The sequence below is a fragment of the Kogia breviceps genome, chromosome 3, assembly GCF_026419965.1.
Source record: "Kogia breviceps isolate mKogBre1 chromosome 3, mKogBre1 haplotype 1, whole genome shotgun sequence".
In the NCBI taxonomy this organism is placed as follows: domain Eukaryota; kingdom Metazoa; phylum Chordata; class Mammalia; order Artiodactyla; family Physeteridae; genus Kogia; species Kogia breviceps.
In genome coordinates, this window is record NC_081312.1 from 170,777,033 (window position 1) to 170,800,978 (window position 23,946).

General features: G+C 40.6%; 1 protein-coding gene across 49 annotated transcripts in view; it reads left to right on the forward strand.

Annotated features, from left to right (window-relative positions):
- Positions 1-23,946, forward strand: part of PARD3 (par-3 family cell polarity regulator) — a 704,173-nt gene that overhangs the window by 311,973 nt on the left and 368,254 nt on the right. The window lies entirely within an intron of this gene.

Below are 23,946 nucleotides of genomic sequence, written 5' to 3' on the forward strand. Positions count from 1 at the left end.
TCAAGGACCTGTTGTAGGTGTCTACATTTTCAGAGTAGCTTAGTTCACTCTGCCGGGTCGTCACCTCCAATTCATGAAATCGGAATTACCACTCAGTATACATAATGGCTTCCTGGCTTGGGAAGAGGACTGTTTGCAGCAAAACTGTTGGTTTGAAGACTAAGAATTTATCTGGTAAGTTTTGATGTATAAAAAATTCTTGCAGTGTTGTTTTTTTCAAGTGTTAATTATTTATTGTTAGTCACAGTGTTTCTCTGTAGTGGGAACACGAGTGTTTTCTTTGTAGTTTTAATAGTTTTGATACTAAAAATGCACTTATTTGGTTCCTTCGTCATCTATATTCTTTAAAAAGTTCATATGGATCACAAACTAGGTGAGTACTCGGTGACAGAATGTTTTGTTGTGTATCAGTTTCAGTAATTTCTAAAATTATTGGTAATTAGGTTGCCTAGATACTGGAATAGATGTTTTTCAATTTAGATTAATGGTATCAGTGGAAAGAAGCCCTAAGTGTTTTGCTGAATTCATCTCAGTCTGTTTTATAGCATAAACCTCCTAAAATAGTTCTGTGTATGTGGGGTGTTTGATTATGAAACAATAAAAAAAGGACAGTTTGCCTTTGAGACCTGTGATGGAACGATTTTTATCCTATAGTAAGAAGCATAAAACTTTGTGTGCTGGAAATAATTTTAAGATTTTTTTTTTTTTTGATGTGGACCATTTTTAAAGTCATGATTGAATTTGTTACACTATTGCTTCTGTTTTATGTTTTGGTTTTTTGGCTGCAAGGCATGTAGGATCCCAGCTTCCTGACCAGGGATCAAACCCGCACCCCCTGCATTGGAAGGCGAAGTCTTAACCAGTGGACCGCCAGGGAAGTCCCTGGAATTGATTTTAAATAGTTTAAAAACCGTGGAAGTTCTCCTTAGGAAAAACAAGTGATAAAAACAAGTGAAAACCCACTGATGATGAAACAGTAACACCAATTAGTTTAAAATCTGTATTGTTTTCAGAAAATGATCACTCTGAAGTAACTTTTTAGGATCGAGATAGTTCACCTCGGGCCTCGAGTCAGACTGGCTGCTATCGGCTCTTCACCACGTGTGGGGTTTGGGCACTTGCTCACCTTGTCTGCCCCTGAGTTTATTCACATAGTGGACATAGCGGATGGGGTAATCATAGAGCTGGCCTCATTGGTGATATAATACCTGCTGAGGGCTTAGAGTCATGCCCGGTACCCAGACAAATTCAGTGTGTCTCAGTATATTTGTTGGAAAAACATTGGGTGCTAATGCAGAACATCTAGATTGCATGATAAGGAACTACTCCTTGCTCCTTTAACAAGAAGTCAGGGGGAAGGGAAGGTAGGGGTTCATTTCTGGCCCAGTGGCCTTCCTGAGGGTCAAGGTTCCACAGCTTCTCCCAGAGCTCCGCAGGCTTGGCCAGTCCTTTCCTGCTGGGTGCAGACCATCACATCCTTGCAGAGGAAGGGGGCCGGGCCCTACTCTTCACTGTGGCCCATTTGAAAGCAGATAAGCTTTTCCTGTCACCACCACCTCCCCCTTCCCTGCCCACCAGATGCCCTTTGTGTTTTGTTGTCCAGAATCTCATGACTTGCCTACCCCTTTGGAAGTCAAAGGCAGTAAAAGTACCTGTGTTGGTTTAGACTAATTGCATTTGACCTCCTGGTGCTGCGGCTGGAAATGGGGGTTTACCTTCCCTGAAACACAATTGCTCATCACTAAACACAGTCAGGGCTCCGTTCAAGCTAAAGATGCTGAATCTGACCATTTTTATTGCAAGATTAGGAGAAAAAAATTGGCAGCCCAGAGTTTCTAAAATATGATACATTTAATTACTTCTAAAAATATAACTTTGTCTTACTATTGCGATTGTAGGCCTGGTTTTGAGGGAAGTAGTATAGATTTTCTTTGTAATTTGGGGGTTTCTTTTTAAGCAAAAGAGATGCATTGAGACACAAAGACCTTTTTTTTTTTTTTTTTCCCCCAAAACTAAGCCTTGATTGGCTTTTGTTGAAGTTATTTGAAGTATTTGTTCCATGATAAGAAAGTTAAAAAAGAAAAAAAAAAAAGTGCTTTCTTAGTATGTGTAGCCCACTGTAAATGACATTAGCTTATTGACTTCTGAGCCTGCAGTCATCTCCTTCCTTGGCTTCAGTTTAAGAAATGCTGATCCATTCATTAAATTTAATGATTTACCATCAGCAGGATAATTAACTAGCCTGAAGTCTATTTAACTGGACAGGAACAGCAAAAACAAAACAAAACCCATATTAAAACTTTGGCCAAAAGTAAGCACAATTGTTTGGGTAGAAGCGTACAAATAGGTTATGCTGGATACACTGGAAATCTAGTCCAGCCATTCTCATTTAATTGTGGATTTATTCACTTAACTGTTCCCATGAGTCATTTGACTTTAATGGCCTGATGTCTCTTATGTGGTTTGTTTTTTTTTTTTGCCGTTAAAAATATAGTAAAGGAGTGGCATCATGTAGATAAAAGAATATTTCATATGGTTAAAAGAAAAATCAGCCCTTGCCTTTATGCTTTGGGATCACTGGGGTGGAACTGATGTCTTCTTTTAGTTATGCCATCTGGACTGAAGAGGTCAAGAGAGTTCTAGATTGTATATGCCTCCAGTGGTTTTGTTTTTGCTCTATTTCCTACTAGAGTGCTTGTTTCTCATTATCTCTGTTTTCTGAAGGCAATTATGACCACATCACCTTTGCCAGTGGGAATAAACAGTAGAGATGAAAAGGACAAAGGAGGGTGTGAGTGCTGGGCTAGCAGGCACCTCTGGAAGCTGAGGTGCTTTCTCTTTGGGGATTGATAAAGGGGGCCATTGAACCTTCCTTCCCTCTGTTAGAGTGTTGGTAAGTCACACCTCTGTCTCTAAAGGTAGGTGGTATATCTGAACTCTGAACTCTGACCCAGGAAGCACTTGGAGTCAAAGTCAACATGATTCCAGAATCACGGCTGACTCACCTTGCTCAGATTTGCCTGTAGCGGCATCCTATGTCAGGGTCATCTCAGAAGGTAGAGGACTGAGCATCTTTTAAAGACATCCTTTTCTGGGCTTCCCTGGTGGCGCAGTGGTTGAGAATCCGCCTGCCGATGCAGGGGACACGGGTTCGTGCCCCGGTCTGGGAGGATCCCACGTGCCGTGGAGCGGCTGGGCCCGTGAGCCGTGGCCGCTGTGCCTGCGCGTCCGGAGCCTCTGCTCCGCAACGGGAAAGGCCACAACAGTGAGGCCCGCATACCAAAAAAAAAAAAAAAAAAAGACATCCTTTTCTTACCTCAATCTTGTGATTTCCTTCTCCTAGGAGCTCTCAGAGGAAGCACAAAGGATTAGAAAACTAAACGGGTTTCTGTCGTGTTGCCTTAAAAACGTTCTTCTGCTTCTGAAATTTTGACTCTGAGACCCAAGAAACAAAAAACACAGAAAACCCCCCTCAGTTTTTTTTTTTTTAAATAATTAATTAATTTAATTTATTTATTTTTGGCTGCGTTGGGTCTTCGTTGCTGCACGTGGGCTTTCTCTAGTTGTGGTGTGTGGGCTTCTCATTGCGGTGGCTTCTCCTGTTACAGAGCACGGGCTCTAGGCATGTGGGCTTCAGTAGTTGTGGCACACGGGCTCAGTAGTTGTGGCACACGGGCTTAGTTGCTCTGCAGCATGTGGGATCTTCCCGGACCAGGGCTCGAACCCACGTCCCCTGCATTGGCAGGCGGATTCCTAACCACTGTGTCACCGGGGAAGCCTCCCCAGTTTTGATGTATGACAATGCTTTAAGAAATCTGAATTCCTTTTAACAATTACCATGTCCTTGACTCTGCATGGACTATAGTTTAATATTGGCAGATAATAGATCACAAGCTGCCTTTGTTCTTCTATCCCCACAGTTTATTGCAACGAATAAATTCCACAGAAGAGGAGGCAGGAACTTCACAATACATGATTGGGAGAATTTGGGACCAGAATGTAGGGGGACCTTAAGGGAAATTTAAGCTAATTGGGAGCCTGCCATTTTCACTACCTTGTCTGGGTGAACAGGCCTGAAGCCAATTAACAGAAAACACTAGGAGGTGGAAGGCACATTCCAGCCACCACTTTCGCTCTGTTACAGGCGATGACTACCCTGACCTTTAGAGAAAAGTCCGCGCTTTAAGGTTCTTTCCATCAAGCAAAACCTGCATCTAATCGGCAGATTATACCGAGGGAGGCGGACTCAGGGAAAGACCTTAAGTGTGTGGTGATCACGAGGTTTAGGTTTGACATTGAATGGGCCGTCCCCTCCCCTTTGGAGCCTGTGAGGCCATGAGTTTTACAAGCACCGAACTGCCTTTTTCCTTCTTATTTTGTGCACTTTTGTCACTGTCTCCAGCCACGATGCTTTTGCTCCAGGCTTTTTCACGCAGACAGGACATTTCTGAATTTTGATCACTTATTCCTTCTGAAATGAATGTGGCTAATCCAGGGATAGGTCTGTTTTTACATCAGGCTCTATTTGTTGACTCCTAGAGGTTATAATTAGAAAATAGCTGATGGTTAAATAGAAAACCTATGTAATAAAATAATGCCAGGGAATGAATGCTTATCATTGGTCCTGTTCTCAAAAAAGAAGAGTCCAGGGCTTCCCTGGTGGCGCAGTGGTTGAGAATCCGCCTGCCGATGCAGGGGACGCGGGTTCGTGCCCCGGGCCGGGAAGATCCCACATGCTGCAGAGCGGCTGGGCCCGTGAGCCATGGCCGCTGAGCCTGCGCGTCCGGAGCCTGCGCTGCGCAATGGGAGAGGCCACAACAGTGAGAGGCCCGCGTACCACCAAAAAAAAAAAAAAAAAAAAGAAGAGTCCAACATTGTCTGCTTATCCTGATACTTTTTAAACTTTTGAAAATATTTATACATTATGATTGCTATTCACGTGCTACACAGTGAGTGTAGTCACAGATCATGGAAAAGGTAAGTTACTATGAAAGTGTTTCATTTCTACACTTCATTGTAATTTGATTAAAGCCAGAGTTTTGAGGAGCTAGAGCAGAAGTAAATTTTAAAAATTAGAGCCTGTTTTGGATGCGAGTAAACAGAGTAGTGAAGCAACGTTTTTAAGCTTTTCCAGATCTTATATGGGGATAGTTTAAAAAAATGAGTAAGTCAGTCAGTAAATCCTCGTGTTCCTAGGTTTTGCCCATTTCACCCTGGCGTGATGAGTGACGGGGTCAGGGGTCATGCTGTGGGCCCACACCTCTCGCCGTGGTTGGGTTTTCTTCCATCCACCTGCACAGGGAAGATCCTCATCCTTCCCTAAGTGCTTAGAAACCTTTTCTAAATGGGGAAAAAAAAAAAAATCTCATCTCATTAACACTTAGAACCATCCAGATGACATAAATAACTTGTTTTCCAGAATATGAACTGATCATACTTTCTTAATGACAAAATGAGGGGGTAGCTTCTTCAGAAATCTGATTACAACAGCTGCAAACCCGTCAGTGAAATGACTGCAGGGTCAACCCCTTAGAACAAGGAAGAGCCATGGAAATTCTGACATGGGAACTGGCCGGGCTTCGTGGTCTCTGCCACGCTAATGGGACAAGAGGTTAGGGTCTGGTCTTGCTAAATAGTAACTGGAATGTGGTTTGTTTGTTTATTCTTTAGCACATAGACACTGAGTAACCAAAGGACTTGATAATCTGGTTAAAAATAATCAAAGGCCCCTGCCTCCCAATTCTAAAGTTCTACAGTTTGCTATTAAAAAGCAGGGGACTTATTAATATTATTTCCTAGTTGGCAACGTTTCGCAGAACTTGTGCCAAAGCTAATAGAATTGTGTCCACCTCTAGCAGCAGCAAATGTAGAAACTAAAAACATTGATCGTTTTAAAAATTAAGTTTACTTTTCATTATAAAATGCCAGAGAGTTTCTTTATAGCAGAAACATGTCATGTTCACAATAACACCAAAAATAAAACCAAAACAACCTTCGAAGAGAGGTGTCATGTCTCCTGGCTATGCCAAGAGCAGATTATCTTGTGCTTTGATAATGGGAGGTCCGCCATTATAATACCTGTCTTAACATTAGTTGAGTTTTAAAACTGATAGTGTCATCTACGTATGTGACACATATTATTTTTCAGAAGCCCTACACATTTTCTACTTGTATTATCAAAGAACAGTGGACTCATAGCATCAAATACAAGAACAGGACTGGAGCGCAGGGGGCTGGTGGACATTCTTCCGAGAAGGAAACGCGAGTTTCCCAGGGAGCCTTGCCAGCCACGTGCAGGGCCGCTTTGGATGGTGTTTTCTCGTGAGAGCGACAAGCAGCATTTTACCCTTATGTAAATTCAGTGGCACGTAACTCACTGGCGTGGCCTTTTCTCGGTTGTATAAAATCTCCAACCTTCATTTTCACTATAGACAAAGTGGGGAAATAATAGCCGCTCTTGGCTTCGTGCGTGAAGATTGAGTGAGTAACACATATCAAAATGCAGATCCAGTTTCTGGTGTATCGTGGGCACTTGTTAGATGCTGCTTTCCTATCATTATTTTGGGTAAGAATAGCCTCGGGAACTCTCCCTAGTGTCACAACGGTCGCTGGCTGTTTTTCTCCTGGCATATTGGGAGTACCGTTTGGGGTGCTGTGCTGCTTCCTTTTCATCCCTGGTGTATTTCTAATGCTCTCATCATCCTTCCAGAATTGGATTCTCGCTTCCATGGCGTCTTACCAGAATTAAAATAAAAGTTAATCATTTAAAATCATCTCTGGTTCTTTTCTGAAGAACATAATCTGACATAAAAATGACATTACTGTCCACCTCTGTGTCTGTGTCCATCTTTTATATTCCCTTTTGGTTTTGGCAAGCACGCGTGGTTTTGATAACGATTAGATTTAAGGATGCCATTTAAGAATGCTAAGTGTCTTACTAGGGTTTCTGCTTTGGCCACTTGCTAAGCTTCTGGGTGCCTTTGTGAAGTGAACGGAGCTCGGGAGACACAGGGCTGCCCATGGGCTTTTAGAGTGAGGGGTGCAGTTTAAGGGGTACTAGTCAATTCTCGTGTTCCTTTATGACTGGCCATTTTTATTGCTTCTTTGGCCTATGGAGCTCAAAGCCTGCAAGCAGCAGGGAAGTGCTTCAGAAATTCTACCGAGTGAAAAATCTTTGGTGGTGTGTGGATTAACCTTCAAGGGGAGTCTGTTAGTAGCTGATGATTTTCTTGCCTGTGAATACAGCTGCTAGAACTAGATGTTGCGAGCTTGCACTGTGGATAAAGGCGCACTTTCTTTTTTAGCTACAACCCTCAGGTGCCTTTTCATAAATTCGTTGCAGGCAGTCTTCAACATTTTGTTGTGAGCTGTGTGATTAAATATGACCATGAAAAGAATACAGGCTTTCTCCCCTCTCTTTATCCCCACCCATCTGTATGTCATTTGCTTTTGAAAATTTGTTCTTTATTTCTACGTTCAGTGAGCTGGGGAACTGCTATCCTTTAAAAACCCTGGTTAAGAAATTGCATTAACATCTTTGGCTTACAGTATTTTGTTTTCACTACCCGTTTCCTGCAGCCTGCCTGTACCAATTGAACCGCTCTAAGCCATGTAAAATTTTGGAATGTTATGATCTAGGTAGGTATACGTTTTCAAAATCAGTCTATACAGGCTTTTTCCAGCTACCTTCAACAGGATTCTGGAATGGTCCTGAAAACATGGCCGTTTTTAAGCACTAAAACGTTTTGCCCAATGGTTTTATGTTCTTTCTTCCCCCACTGAGGCCTGGGTATATGTGCCCTGTAGTATTTTCATTGGGTCTGTGTATCTATGAGATATTTTTTTAAAATTAATTAATTTATTTATATATTTATTTTTGGCTGTGTTGGGTCTTCGTTTCTGTGCGAGGGCTTTCTCCAGTTGCGGCGAGCGGGGGCCACTCTTCATCACGGTGCGTGGGCCTCTCACTATTGCGGCCTCTCTTGTTGCGGAGCACAGGCTCAGTAGTTGTGGCTCACGGGCTTAGTTGCTCCGCGGGATGTGGGATCTTCCCGGACCAGGACTCGAACCCATGTCCCCTGCATTGCCAGGCAGACTCTCAACCACTGCACCACCAGGGAAGCCCTATGAGACTTTTTTTTTCCTTCAGTTCTTCCTCCCTCCCTCCCTCCCTCCCTCCCTCCCTTCCTTTCTCTCTTTCTTTTCTCTGCTCTTATGGCTGAAAGGAGGTTGTTGTTCAGCTTTCTTACTAAAGAAGAAAATACTGAAAAATAAACATGTAATTTCCACAACATACACCTGATGGTACTGCAAGGCACGGGGGTTTATTTGGGCTTTTAGGTTTTACTTTATGTATTTGTAGAAATATATACTGCTTTGCAAGAAGAACATATTACTTGAAATATTTTTATTTTTAGTAAATCAAACTTCATAAGATTAGAAGCTGGAGCAATGTTCTCTCTCTCTTTTTTAATAAATACCATAATTCCCAAACTGTAAGATGAAATGGCAATGTGGATATTAATCAGAATCAAGTTAAACCCTCTGAGAAGCGCACTGTCTCTTCCTGCCTGCGGTAATCCTTTATTTCTCTGAATTCATTCTTGTATCCTCCTGTTCCCATCACTAGGGTTACAAACCTTCCTGGCCTTGTGCTTGCTGCGTGTCCTCACAGCTGGAAGAAGCTTCCCTAAGGCCAGCCGTCTTCACCTCTGTTCTGTCTGCCACCCCTTCTCAGTCTTAGGACTTTGCCTTCGTATTTAATTCCTCCCTACACAGCCCTGAACGTGTGTGTGTGTGTGTGTGTGTGTGTGTGTGTGTGTGTGTGTGTGTGTGTGTGTGTGTGTGTGTGTGTGTGTGTGTGTGTGTGTGTGTGTGTCTCTGCACTAGATCTTTCCACTCAGCAGACACATGCTCCATTACCACTCCGCCTGTCCCCCAGCCCTTGTCTCCCTTTTGCCTCAGCCTGGCTCACTGTCCCTCCCAGTTCACAGATTTTGTTCCTTCTTATCTTTCATGTATCCAACCCACGCATCCCACACCCTCCCTAATCCCCATGCTTGCAGGAGGGGGACATTCCTGCCGCCCTTACATTATTGTCTCTTCTTTCATCAGCCTTCTGTTTATATTTTTGAGTTTGAATTTATCTTTGTTTATGTCTGTTTCCATGCCCCGCAATGGCACAGGCGTTGTCTTGGTTACTGTTTGTTTGTAGCTCTGAGTCATCCCCCATGTGTTTTTGAGTGAATCAGTGTTGTGAAAAATTGAAAGGAAGAAGTCCATAATATGTTTTACTTTTTCTGATACCATGTATTACAGTTGGATTCTTTGTTGGGTGGACTAGATTGGCCGTTTTTATGCCATATGATATGATATTGTGATATGATATCATATGATATGATATTGTGATACGATATTGTGATATTAGTTACGAGCTAAAAATGGCAGATTATAGGTAAAGCAAAGAAAACCTGTTAAATATTAAGTCATGTACATAAGTAAACCTTAGAAACACGGTCCTACTTCTGAGTCATCGATGTTTGGCTGCATCCTGGCTTGTGTTGCAAGTGGTGCAAGTTTTACTTCAAAAACCCTGACCTGGTGGAGAGTGCGGTCTTCCTCCTCCACTTATTCAGCTGCTCTGATCTTCCCCCGAGAACATCTTGTAACTGCGCATGGGCTCGGGTGTTAAAAGGTGGGCACCATCAGTCTGTTACTAACAGTGTCTCGGCATCCTTATAATTTTTGCTGTATGACAGTTGGTCACAGTTGCGCTGGGAAAGCCCTCTGAGGCTTTTAAGGCTTTGTCTAGAAGGTCATGGTCTTAGAGGGTAAGAGCTCCTGGGACTTACTGAAGTGAGGCATTAGTGGGACACGAGGAAAAAAAAGGCCGCCTAAAATGTTGCTCGAGGTCCAACATAGCCATCAATTCTATTAGCTCTAAAAATTTTAATTACTTGAATAATTAAAATATTTGATTATCAGAAAATATTAAACTACTCTGTTTATAACTAAAGTGACAGATTAATTTTCCATTTAATTGGAAAAACAATATTTGAACAAACCATTTGATTATATTTAATATTTTATAAGCAAGTGAGTTGAAAGTAATATATTCTCTCCTGAATTTATATTTTATTTGTTTCAGAGCTGTTTTCTTACTGTTTAACATTTTTTTTGCAGAGAGTGCTGAGGTTTTTATTGTCATTAGAATGAATATGAATTATACTATTACTCCGGGACCCCAGCCTGGCGAAAATGTTTTCTTTAAGAGACTAATTTTCTTATTCTAGGAACAGTGGAGTTTGGTATTTACATGTTCAGTATATAAAATATGGATGTTATAAATTCTGATATACCATTACCATTTTAGATCTAGTAGATAGCTCTTTGATATGGTTTTCTTCAATTCTCTGAGTAAAGTTTCTCTCCTTATACATGTATATTTCATATAAAATTGAGTTTTAGAAATTATTTTCAAAGAGAGGAGTGATATCCTTTGTGTCTTATGGAATTGCACAAAAAGTTTTTTAGTGAAAGGAATTGATTCTTATAGAAAGATAACCTCACATAGATTTTAGAGAATTTTTTTTAAAATTAACGCTTATTAGGTATCCCTGTTTATTCCTTATCCTCTGGGCTCATTGAACATCTAATGAGATAAATGATTAGAATAATGGGGTCTTCCCTGCTACGTTGGAAGATAGTATACTCGTTGGACTATATGGGGATTAATTTGATAGCATGATTTCTTTTTTAATTAATTAATTAAAAAACATCGTTATTGGAGTATAATTGCTTTACAATGGTGTGATAGTTTCTGCTTTATAATAAAATGAATCAGCTACACATATACATATAACCCCATCTCTCCTCCCTCTTGCGTCTCCCTCCCACCCTCCCATATCACACCCCTCTAGGTGGTCACAAAGCACCGAGCAGATCTCCCTATACCATGCAGCTGCTTCCCACTAGCTATCGGTTTTACATTTGGTAGTGTATATATGTCCATGCCACTCTCTCACTTCGTCCCAGCTTACCTTCCCCTTCCCCATGTCCTCAAGTCCATTCTCTACGTCTGCATCTTTATTGCTGTCCTGCCCCTAGGTTCTTCAGAAACATTTTTTTTTGCAGTACGCGGGCCTCTCACTGTTGTGGCCTCTCCCGTTGCAGAGCACAGGCTCCAGACGAACAGGCTCAGCGGCCATGGCTCATGGGCCTAGCTGCTCCGCGGCATGTGAGATCTTCCCGGACTGGGGCATGAACCCGCGTCCCCTGCATCGGCAGGTGGGCTCTCAACCACTGCGCCACCAGGGAAGCCCTTTTTTTTTTTTCTTAGATTCCATATATATGTGTTAACATATGGTATTTGTTTTTCTCTTTCTGACTTATTTCACTCTGTATGACAGACTCTAGGTCCATCCACCTTACTACAAATAACTCAATTTCGTTTCTTTTTATGGCTGAGTAATATTCCATTGTATATATGTGCCACATCTTCTTTATCCATTCATCCGCTGAGGAACACTTAGGTTGCTTCTATGTCCTGGCTATTGTAAATAGAGCTGCAATGAACATTTTGGTACATGACTCTTTTTGAATTATGGTTTTCTCAGGGTATAGGCCCAGTAGTGGGATTGCTGGGTCATATGGTGGTTCTATTTTTAGTTTTTTAAGGAACCTCCATACTGTTCTCCATAGTGGTTGTATCAATTTACATTCCCACCAACAGTGCAAGAGTGTTCCCTTTTCTCCACACCCTCTCCAGCATTTATTGTTTGTAGATTTTTTGATGATGGCCATTCTGACTGGTGTGAGGTGATACCTCATTGTAGTTTTGATTTGCATTTCTCTAGTGATTAGTGATGTTGAGCCTCCTTTCATGTGTTTGTTGGCAATCTGTATATCTTCTTTGGAGAAATGTCTATTTAGGTCTTCTGCCCATTTTTGGATTGGGTTATTTGTTTTTTTGATATTGAACTGCATGAGCTGCTTGTAAATTTTAGAGATTAATCCTTTGTCAGTTGCTTCATTTGCAAATATTTTCTCCCATTCTGAGTGTTGTCTTTTCGTCTTGTTTTTAGTTTCCTTTGCTGTGCAAAAGCTTTTAAGTTTCATTAGGTCCCATTTGTTTATTTTTGTTTTTATTTCCATTTTTCTAGGAGGTGGGTCACAAAGGATCTTGCTGTGGTGTATGTCATAGAGTGTTCTGCCTGTGTTTTCCTCTAAGAGTTTTAGAGTGTCTGGCCTTACAGTAAGGTCTTTAATCCATTTTGAGCTTATTTTTGTGTATGGTGTTAGGGAGTGTTCTAATTTCATTCTTTTACATGTAGCTGTCCAGTTTTCCCAGCACCACTTATTGAAGAGGCTGTCTTTTCTCTGTTGTATATTCTTGCCTCCTTTATCAAAAATAAGATGACCATATGTGCGTGGGTTTATCTCTGGACTTTCTATCCTGTTCCACCGATCTACATTTCTGTTTTGTGCCAGTACCATACTGTCTGGATTACTGTAGCTTTGGAGTATAGTCTGAAGTCAGTGAGCCTGATTCCTACAGCTCCGTTTTTCTTTCTCAAGATTGCTTTGACTCTTCGGGGTCTTTTGTGTTTCCATACAAATTGTGAAATGTTTTGTTCTAGTTCTGTGAAAAATGCCATTGGTAGTTTGATAGGGATTGCATTGTGAATTTTTTTTAATTAAAAAAATTTTAGAATATGTTATTTACTTGATTCTTGCAAAGGTAATACATTCATAGCTCCCAAATCAAACATTATACATGGATATTACACAATACTTCCTTCCAGCCCCCAGCTCACCTCCCCTTATGCAGCCACTGTTACCAAGTTCATGTGGACCCTTTCAAAGAATACCATTCTTGCATGAGTAAATATGAAACTATATTCTCCTTTTACATTGTTACTTAAATACTACCTATCATCTTCTGGGCTTTGATTTTTCTGCTGAGAATGGCTGGGCGATCTTTGTATATGGAAACTTAAAAAAGGTCTATTTTTGAAACAGTTTACTATTTTTCCTTTGTACAGATAGGATGTTGTCTGCTGATGAGCATGTTGATTGTTTACTGTGTTTTGTTCTTGCAAACAACAGCCCAGTGAGTAACCTTTGTCCTTCAGCCACTTGGCATTGAGTATCTCTTGGACAGAAACCTAAAAATGAATTGTACATTTGTGGGTTTGTACGAGAGTATATACATGTATAACTTTGATGGATGTTTCCAGACTGACCTCAGTCGATGCTGGACCAAGTTACACTCCCACTAGCAATGCCCAGGAGACCCCGTGCACTCTGTCATGTCACGTTACAACATGAGGTTCTGTGAAATCTGTTCAGCTGATGAGATATGCCTTTGAAATCATTCCCTTTCCCCACTCTCTAGAGCATAAGGCTGTTGACACAGTTTGCAGCTTGTGAGCTGAGAGTGGGCTTCCTTTCCTCTTAGGGAGAATAAGCCACTCAATCCCTGTCTTCCTGGGAGGAGAAGGAAGCCTTGGCGCGCACAGTGGGGGTGGCGTGGGGTGGGGAGGGGGTTCTTGTTACTTCTTCACAGAGTAACACGGAGGAAACACACCATAGTATTAGTTTTGATGCTACTGTTTCTGTTGTGGGTAGATCTTCCTGCCACCCCTTTATGGACATCCCAGCGCTCCTCCCCTGCAGCCCCAGTGCTGCCAGCTCCCCTGAACTTGTTTGGTCTCCAGATTCATCTTGCGCTTCCATCGCTGGCCTTTTAAACATGCTCATCAACTCTCCCCTTGCCTCTTCCTAAGTCCTCTCGCCCTGGTCAGAACTTGGAAGTCTCCACCTCTGGAGACATCCTGACACCTGCCTTCCATGGCCCATTATCCTATCCGCCTGCTCCTGCAGGCGGGGGAAGGTGCACCCAGGAGCTTTTATTCCCTTTCTTTCCATCATGGCACTTACCGTGTTTCATTTTAATTACGGGTCTTTCTCTTTTAATGAGTTCACGGCCGTATTTGTTGCTCAGGGTTTCTGTTTGTGAGGGAGGCATACCTCAACTTCTGGTGGCATTAAAATCTCTTTTGCAACCTTTGCATCTAAGCACACCTTACTTTCACTGAATGCTTTTGTAATTGTAAAGGGCCACATGCTTATAATTTGTGTGTCTAAATGGTTCTTCTCTTAACACATTTTTATAGCCAAGATTTTGATTAAAAATATATTATTCCATAGATAGTATATCTTTCCTTACAGTGAATGTTTAACTTTTCAAGAATCTCTTCTAGATTAAATTGGGAAAATGTTGAAGGGAGGGCAAGGAAAGTTAGATTATATCAGCAGAAATCTAGGCTTTTGGACTTACTCCTATTTTAAGTCCCCTGGGGGACGAATTTTCCTGAGAACTTTGTCTTTTAATCATAAACATACCCGATTCAGTTATACTTTCATAAACCTTTGGCTGAGAGTTTGGCATTAATGTCCTGAACTCATAGAAAGAGAAACATATTTTTGTGGATTGGCCAAGAAAAACAGGTCTCAATTCAAATAAAAATAATGTTTCTTACTTTAAAAAGATTTTTCCACTGAGTTATGTGTTAAACATTTTGCTAATTTAGTCTAATATTGCACATGACTTAGGCAGTGACTTGATATACTTTCTGTGGATCAATATAATGCCTATCTGAATATTTCAAATTTTGCTCTTGAGTAGGAGTTAAGTTGAATTAGGGTACACATAATTCTTTAACTAACTTTTATTATTTATTTTGTGGATTTTTATAAAAAGATAAATCCCATGTCTTATTTCTTTAAATCTACTGGAAATCGTAAAATAGGCAAAGGACTTTTATTGATGGTGAAAATGCCTTCTTTAAGGTGCATGTGCATTTTGCCTTCTGTATGTGACTGGACCAGCATTTTGAATCTACTGCATCCCTGGAAACTCTTTCTCTTGGCTTCTCTGACATTCTGTCTCTAAGCTCAGTCATTGTTTTATTTGCAGAAATGTCTTTCTTCTTCTCTTCCTGTGTGCGTGCATGCAGGTCATTTTTCTAAATGGGATTTTACCTGCTCTTCCTTGGCATGACCTTTCGGTTTCTCTTCCCATCTTACCAGCTTTGTGTTGCCCACAAATACTAACTGACTACTTCTGTCTAGCCGTCTTTTTACACTTTCTCCCAAGTAGAGGGAAGTGGTTCCTAGTCCACAGGGCAGTGCGAGTTGAAACCCCTTGCTCTGGACCTGACTCTCCATCCATCACAGGCTCTGTGTGCCAGAATGACCCCCCTGTGAAATTGTCTGTAGTTAATTTTCAAGTGTTTCCTAGAGCTAGAAAATTCTATAATTGCCAGTGACTTTCTTGTTCCTTGTCATTTTGCCTTGGGGTCTCCCAGGTTTCAAACTGACTTTGTTTCTTTCTCTTTCCGCTGCTTCTTGTTTTCTCTGTTGCCAGGTACTACATATTATACCTTTAGTCTTGCATATATACGTGTTCTTTCTACCTTCTAGCACCTGTTCTCACTTCAGCCGTACTCCTTTCAACTGGACTGATGTGACATGTGTCTCCCTCTACCATCTATCCCTTCTTTAAGTCAATGCTGCACATTCCTATTTGCCTAATCTTTCAAACCACTGTTTGTATTGCATCACCTCCAAGTTTAAAGGCATAAAAAACTCCCTCCTGCGGTGATCTAAAATTAACCTCATGAGCTTGGTGTTCTGTATACTCTGCAATCCAAAATCCAAGTTAACGTCTTTAGACTTCGTCTCCTACCATGACCTCATGCATATCCTATGCTCTGTTGGACTTCTGTGCATTCCTTTTAAATCAATATGCCTTCTGTTAAATAAATATTCCTTCTATTTCTTCTATTCCTCCAATGTCCCCCTCACCTTTTGAATCAGTGTTGTGCCGTTAATTACTTAATCCAGTCTCTGGTCACGTGTTTTGGATGCTCGCTTGAAGATGCTGTCCTGCTTGAGAATGGAGTAGTTGGAACAGGGAGGAGACCAAAATTGAGTCCTAGTTCATGCTTCTTAATGGGAATCTTGAATAAGCTGCTTAACCTCGAGCTTCCTGGAGGGGCAGAACCTGGATGGAAATGGTCACTTAAGGAAAACCAATATTCCAGAAGTCTGTCTGGAAAACAAGGAGTCTGGTAAAATATTGAGGAAATCCAAATCATTGATTTCAGTTAATGATCTTTACACAAAATACCAATCAGTTTTTATCCCATGACGTCAGGGGTTATTTTCTTGCTTTTGAGTCAAAGATGTTGTGATGCTCTGCTCTGTCTGTGTGGGGCCCCCTGTGAGGAGGCTGTGTCATGTGCTCCCAATCAGAGGCTCAGATTTGATTCCTGCCTTGAGGGATTTATTAGTCTGACTGCTCTGAACCCCCCTTTCCTTATCTGGACCGTTGGAGGAATTACCTCTTTCTTACTAATAAAGTTCAGAAGCTTTCATGACCTTATCACAGTGGTTTACAAATTATGCTCCTGACCAGAAAAACTTAGATTTCTGTTGCCCTTAGCTGTGTGACCGAGGTCACTTTGATTTGACTCTTCAGTAAAATAATATAGCTCAATAGTCAATCAATGTTACTTTAATTACATAATACATTAGTCAAAACCTAATAGAAAAGTTATTGCTGGTCTTTGCCATACACCCTGTCCTAGTGATGGCTTTAAATTTTCAGTAGTCATGTTCTATCATTAGGAGCTCAACTTGCTTCTTTTTTTTTTTTTTTTTTTTAAATTTATTTTAATTAATTAATTTATTTATTTTGGGCTGTGTTGGGTCTTCATTTTGGTGCGAGGGCTTTCTCTAGTTGTGGCTAGCGGGGGCCACTCTTCATCGCGGTGCGCGGGCCTCTCACCGTCGCGGCCTCTCGTTGCGGAGCACAGTCTCCAGACGCGCAGGCTCAGTAGTTGTGGCTCACGGGCCCAGTTGCCCCGCAGCATGTAGGATCTTCCCGGACCAGGGCTCGAACCCGCGTCCCCTGCATTGGCAGGCGGACTCCCAACCACTGCGCCACCAGGGAAGCCCCAGCTTGCTTCTTATCTTTAAATATAAGGCCTTGTTGGATAGAATAATAAGCAACTTACATTCAACAGTCTATTCTACTGTCAAAATATGTAGGGGTTTTTTTGTATGTGTAGTATTTAGTCAAAATAATTCTGTCCCTGCTCTCAGCTGCCTTGTAGTCTCTTGGGGCCACAGAGCCCTGTGATCCTTGCATGCTTCTGGTGAGTGAGAGGTGGGTGAAAGGCACCACGTGGCCATTTCAGTGCATGTGACAGTTGGATGGATATTCAGGTACTCTACCCCACAACACTAGGACTGCTTTGGATAAATAGATGGTATTCACTTTGGGTCTTGAAAGATGACAGTGGTATCCCGGTAAAGCCCGGTTACAGAAAGATGAGCATAGGGGAGGTTTTGTTGGCGAGAAGTCTGGTGTGATGGGAGTTTAGTGTTCATGTGTGGACAAGATAGATATTAGAAGTTAAATTGAGTCCAGATTGTGCGGAAGTATCCAAATAGATATTATGCAAATACAACATTGGTGATGGAGAAAAGGGGTCAAGTCTGTCACATTGGTTCAAACACCAAGTTTCTTTACCCATTAAAGTACACTGAAAATGGATTTGAGAAGAGAAACCCCCATTAGAAGGATAAGAAATAATGTCCTAGATCCATGATGTTGCAGCAGAGATGAAAAGAATAAATTTGATAGGTACTAGGAGGTAGAATCAATTGGTCTTGGTAGTAATCAAGATGTGATTTTCTGTGGTTGGGATATTTAAAATGGCTCACAGCAATTTCAGTAGAACGAAGGACCAGGCACCGGATTTCTAGGGGGCTGAGGGATAAGTGGGAGGTATAAAACATGAAAAACTAAGAGAAGAAGAGGAAGGCGTTTTGTTTCTTTAAATGATGGGAGGGGTTGCTTAGTTGCCTGCTGATATGAAGAAGTCATTGCTCATTGGGATAGGGCTGTTCGCTCAAAATTTAAAGTTAAAGAGAACCTTGATTACCTTGCATTAATAAGCCAGATTTCATCAGGCTTCGTATTTGATTAGTTCCTCCTGGAGTCTTTAAAAGACCCTTCTGGGGGCTTCCCTGGTGGCACAGTGGTTGAGAGTCTGCCTGCTAATGCAGGGGACACGGGTTCGAGCCCTGGTCTGGGAAGATCCCACATGCCGCGGAGCAACTAAGCCCGTGAGCCACAACTACTGAGCCTGCGCCTCTGGAGCCTGTGCTCCGCAACAAGAGAGGCCGGGATAGTGAGAGGGTCCGCGCACGGCGATGAAGAGTGGCCCCCGCTTGCCACAACTAGAGAAAGCCCTTGCACAGAAATGAAGACCCAACACAGCATAAATAAATAAAAAAAATTTAAAGACAGAACTCTATAAAATTTAAAAAAAAAAAAGACCCTTCTGGTTTCTACTGACCTGAATGGTTTTGTGTTACTGGAATATATCTTGTTTGTTTCTTCCAACAGATTACTATGAATATATTAAATAACATTAGGCTTGATTCTTATCCCAAGGAATTCTGAGTATTAAAATCTCTCTTCATTCTAAGGAACTTTTTGTTTAGCAGAAAATATGATATGGCTGGTGATTTTATTTTTTACCCTCTGCATGTGTTGATCTACGTAATGAATATGAGTTGCTCTACATAATGAGCTGATGGAACTGTTTATCATCAAACTTCAGCTTCTTTCTTCTATTGTTTTTCTACTATTAGGTAAGATGTTAATGTATAACTAATTGTACCTTATGGTATATACCAGTTGAAAGTACAGAAATATATCTGAGCTTCAGAATAAAGGGGAATTTAAGAGTTAATCTTCAGTCAGTGGTGAGCTGCTTTTTGCTAGAATAATATTGCTTAGGGACTTCCTACGAATAAGAAGATAAAAATTGGGCCAGGGTTTCATGGTTTCTTTTCAATTTCTCATGTGACTTAAAATTTGCCAGGTTGTTAATATTTGAATTGTAATAATGATTCTGTGAATTTAAAAAAATCATTGGGATTTTAAGGTGGTCTGGAAAACGTGGGTGATTGTTATATAATTTAATGTCTTGATACTCCAGTTCTCATCAAAACAACTTTAATAATAACAGAAACATGGGCTGACTTTTTTTTGTTTTTAACCCCAAGAGTCTGTGTGTGTGTGTGCGTGTGTGTGTGTGTGTGCGTGTGTGTGTGGTTGTATATGTGCATCTCTGTGTTGTATTTAGTTAGGGTAATTAATTTTTGGTTAATAATTACAAGATATACTATTTCTTGACCTTCAGTGTGCTAAACTCTTTTTAAACTAAGAGCTTGTTTATTTAATTTATTTTTTACTGAGATAAAATTGATGTTTAACACTGTGTAAATTTAAGGTGTACAAAACGTTTATTCGATACATTTATGTTTTGCAGTATGGTTACCACTGTAGAATTATCTTACACCTCTATCCACATCACATAGCTATCTTTTCTTTTTTTGTGGTGAGAACAATTAAGATATAGTTTCTAGCACCTTTGGAGTTTGTAATACAGTATTGTTGACCGTAATCACAATGCATTAACCACCAGTGCTAAGCTCTTAATATGCATTGTCCTTATACAGAACCTATGAGGTAATGTTTAGCATTATTATCCTCATTTCCTGGATGAGAAACGTGAGCCTTAAGAGTCATACAACTTGCTAAAGGTCACGCAGGGAGTACAACACTTTGCATTCAATTCAAGGTCGTCCTGGCTCTAATATCCATTCATTCTATTATCTAGTTAATGACAACTGCATAGACAAAGATAACTTCCCCTTAAACTGAGATTCACAGGGGTGGAGCTGTTGACCTGGGGTGTGTCTGGGGGGAAGCCTTTGAGGTTGCTTGATTGCTCAAGCTTTCTTAGGGTCTTTCCTCTTGCTTCTCTGCCTGGAATGTGCTTTCCCCAGACTTACCCTTGCTTAACTCTCCCCCGTCTTTCAAACCTGTGCTCAGATCTCACCTTCTCCCTGAGACTTTCCGAACCCCTGTTTAGGGCTGTAAGGGGTTGCTACCCCTGCCGAAACCCCCACTTTCCCTGCCTTTGTCATTCCCATTTCCCCTGGCCGTACTCTATGTTTACTAGCACTTTCTTACCTACATGTAATTTGCTTATTTATCACATTTATTGTAAATTTTCCATTCCTGCCTGTTAAAATGTGTTTCAGGAGGGCGGGAATATTGCCTGTTTCGTTCACTCCTGTGTCCCCAGTGCCTTGGACAGCGCCTGGCACATCATAGGCATCCAATCATTGAATAAATAAATAAGTGGCTAGATGCACGAGAACTCCCTGAGTTCATAAGGAAGATAACCCCCTCCCCTTTGTTTTAATGAGCTCGTTCCTAGGGAAAGCATCCCTGGCTTTTTTCAGGTTCTTTATTAGACTGTACCCTGCGTCTATCCCAAGGGGTGGTGATTCATATGCTCATTAACTGAATTAAAAAAACATGGAAACAAAGTCACTAACTTGAAAAAAAAATGCACCCCCATGTTCACTGCAACATTATTTACAGTAGGCAAGGTATGGAGACAACCTAAGTGTCCATGGATGGTTGAATGGATAAAGAAAATGTGGTGTGCACACAACACACACACACAATGGAATGTTATTCGGCCATAGAAATAAGGAAATATTGCCATTTGTGAAACATGGATGGACCTTGAGGGCATTATGCTAAGTGAAATCAGTCAAACAGAGAAAGACAAATACCACATGATCTCACTTATACGCGGAATCTAAAAACAAAAACAAAAAAACCAAATTCATAGATTCAGAGAACAGATTGGTAAGTTGCTAGGGTGCAGATGCATGGGGGTGGGTGAAGGGGGTCAAAAGGTACAAACTTCCAGTTCTAAAATACATAAGTCCTAGGGATATAATGTACAGCATGGTAGCTACAGTTAACAATACTGTATTATATATTTGAAAGTTGCTAAGAGATTAAAGTTCTTACCACAAGAAAAAAAATTTGTAGCTGTGTGGTGATGGACGTTAACTAGACTTGTGGTGATCACTTTGCAATATATACAAATATCAAATCATTATGTTGTACACCTGAAACTAATGTAATGTTATATGTCAATGATATCTCAATTTAAAAAATGGATACCAAGTTTTCAGCTGTATATGATTCAGAGAGATCAAAAATATCAAGAACTAGCATATACTAGTTCATTTAAAATTTTTCCTTGGAATCATTTGGAAAAGATAAATTGTGTTTTACATTTTAAAATTACAGATTGGAGAATAACAAAATTCATGTTAACATGTATATATGTTTGAATGTCATCATTTGAGACAGCAGGCCAAACTGTGGGACTTAATGCCTCATAAATGCTATAAATACACAGTTGAAGGGACCAGTCGTGGTCTGTATCTTCTTCCTGAGAATGTACACCTATGATGTGTCTCAGTTCAATTCTGCAAGAATAATTGTACATGTAAAATATGTAACCGAGCTGGGCAATGAGCATCTCCTGGTCAAAGGGACGATACCTGTCCTTAGTCATGTAAATGGCCGCAATGCTGTATAATAAGTAAGAAATAACAGGAGCATGTGTGCAGATGTAAACATATAGTTGAGGCCCACTGAATTCTGGGGTCTTGGTCATGAGCCATTTGGTCACTTATTTCATTCTCTTAATGATCATACACCCTTGTTTTAGCCGTCTGTCTCCCACACATGAACTGGTTGTTAAAAGTTTGAATGCTGTTAATCAGAGTATATCATTTAATAAAACAAGTAGGAATAAAAATTCCTCTTCACTTCGGTATATTGGCTTAATGAAGCCCTTTTTACTGAAATAAAATATTTTTGACTTGGGACTTCCCTGGTGGTGCAGTGGTTGAGAGTCCGCCTGCCGATGCAGGGGACACGGGTTCGTGCCCCGGTCCGGGAAGATCCCACATGCCGCGGAGCGGCTGGGCCCGTGAGCCGTGACCGCTGCGCCTGCGCGTCCGGAGCCTGTGCTCCGCAACGGGAGAGGCCACAACAGTGAGAGCCCCGCGTACCACAAAAAAATATATATATATATTTTTGACTCATTTCCAAAGAAAATGAGAGTAATTGTCTTCTTATAAATAGGTGCTCATCCTCACTGGGAATCATGAAAAAGCAAATTAAAATATTGATTTTTTTTGGCTATAGTTCAGCAGAAAATTTAGCCAAAAAATTTTAGCAATCCATTGGTTGCAAGGATGTGGCCCTATAGGCACACTTGCGTGCTATAGATTGGAATGTACTTGATGAACCCTTTCTGAAAGTGAATTTGGCAATATCTCTCTCTGATTTCAAGACTTTGCTAGTGGGAATATTACCTACAGAGAAATGTTTGCTCATGTATAAGTATGTTAATTGTTACAGTAGTAAAAAATATAGAAACAAGCTACTCTTGTCCATTAATGGAGGAGTAACTATGTCAATTATTCTGTATTGTACTAAGGCATACTCTGCAGCTATTAAAAGAATTCAGGTAAAAATATCTGTATAAATATTGAAAGATTTCCAAGACATGTTGTTAAGCAAAAAAAAAAACAAGTTTCACAGGATATATATTATATGTTTCATTTCATATAAAAATTACACCTGCATATATGGGCATCTCACGTATATACTGTTATAGAGAGGGAATTGGAGGGATATTTTCCAAATTACAACTGTGATTCATTTTAAAGGGGGGAATTGTGGAGGTAGTATGGGGCTTCCGTGTTTTATTCTGTGTACATGAGCACCAGTTTAATCTTTTACGAGATGACATGATGATGGGGAAACACTCCTCATAACATTAAAAAAAATTGCCAAAGAAACACATACACTCCAACGCTGAGGTGGGTTGTTTTCCCTTGCTTCAAAGAGCATTTCTTTCTTTCTTTTTTAATCATTCATTCATTCATTTATTTATTTATGGCTGCGTTGGGTCTTCGTTGCTGTGTGCAGGCTTTCTCTAGTTGCGGCGAGCAGGAGCTACTCTTCATTGCGGTGCGCGGGCTCCTCATTGCGGTGGCTTCTCATTGCGGAGCACGGGCTCTAGGTGCGCGGGCCTCAGTAGTTGCGGCACGCAGGCTCAGTAGTTGTGGCTCGCAGGCTCTAGAGCACAGGCTCAGTAGTTGTGGTGCACGGGTTTAGTTGCTCCGCGGCATGTGGGATCTTCCCAGACCAGGGCTTGAACCCGCGTCCCCTGCATTGACAGGTGGATTCTTAACCACCGCGCCACCAGGGAAGTCCCCAAATAACATTTCTTTGTATTACTTCTCTCCCATTCTTCCCTCAACGCCCAACATCTTCTTTAACATTTACTTGATGATAAATTTTAAATTAATATTTTAATATTTAAAAATTACCCTATTATTTTTTTATATTCAGTTTTATAAATGCATAGCACCTTTTATTTAAAAGTTTAATGCATTCTCAGAAGATAAGATTGGAATCACTTGCCCTCTAAAAACGGCCCACGACCAGATAAATGTCCTCATGTCTCGCGCCGTGATTTGAGGGTAGTCACTCAGTAAACACTAGTAAATTAAAGATTTCTAAACAGATTAAATTAATTTTCTGAAGAACTGTAATCATGGGTGTTTAAACAGACCATGAATTTATTTGCTGTCATTTATGAGACAAAAGATTAAGTCTGGTAGAATAAGTTACTCCTAATTTCCATCAGGAATGTGGATAATGTCCAAAATAAAGAATGTATGATCACCAACCATGGTACTTAACTGCCTTGAAGAGTTTCATGATAAACACCTAAAAATTTACTTTTTAAATCTCAAAAATTATCATCCATTCATCTTGCATGTAGAATAATTTTTTTTGAATTAGTACATCCAAATCTTTGAAAATATACAATTATGAAATGGATTTATTTTTCTAGACTTAAGAAAAACCTTTATAAGTATGCTTTTAATAAGCAAAAGTTATTC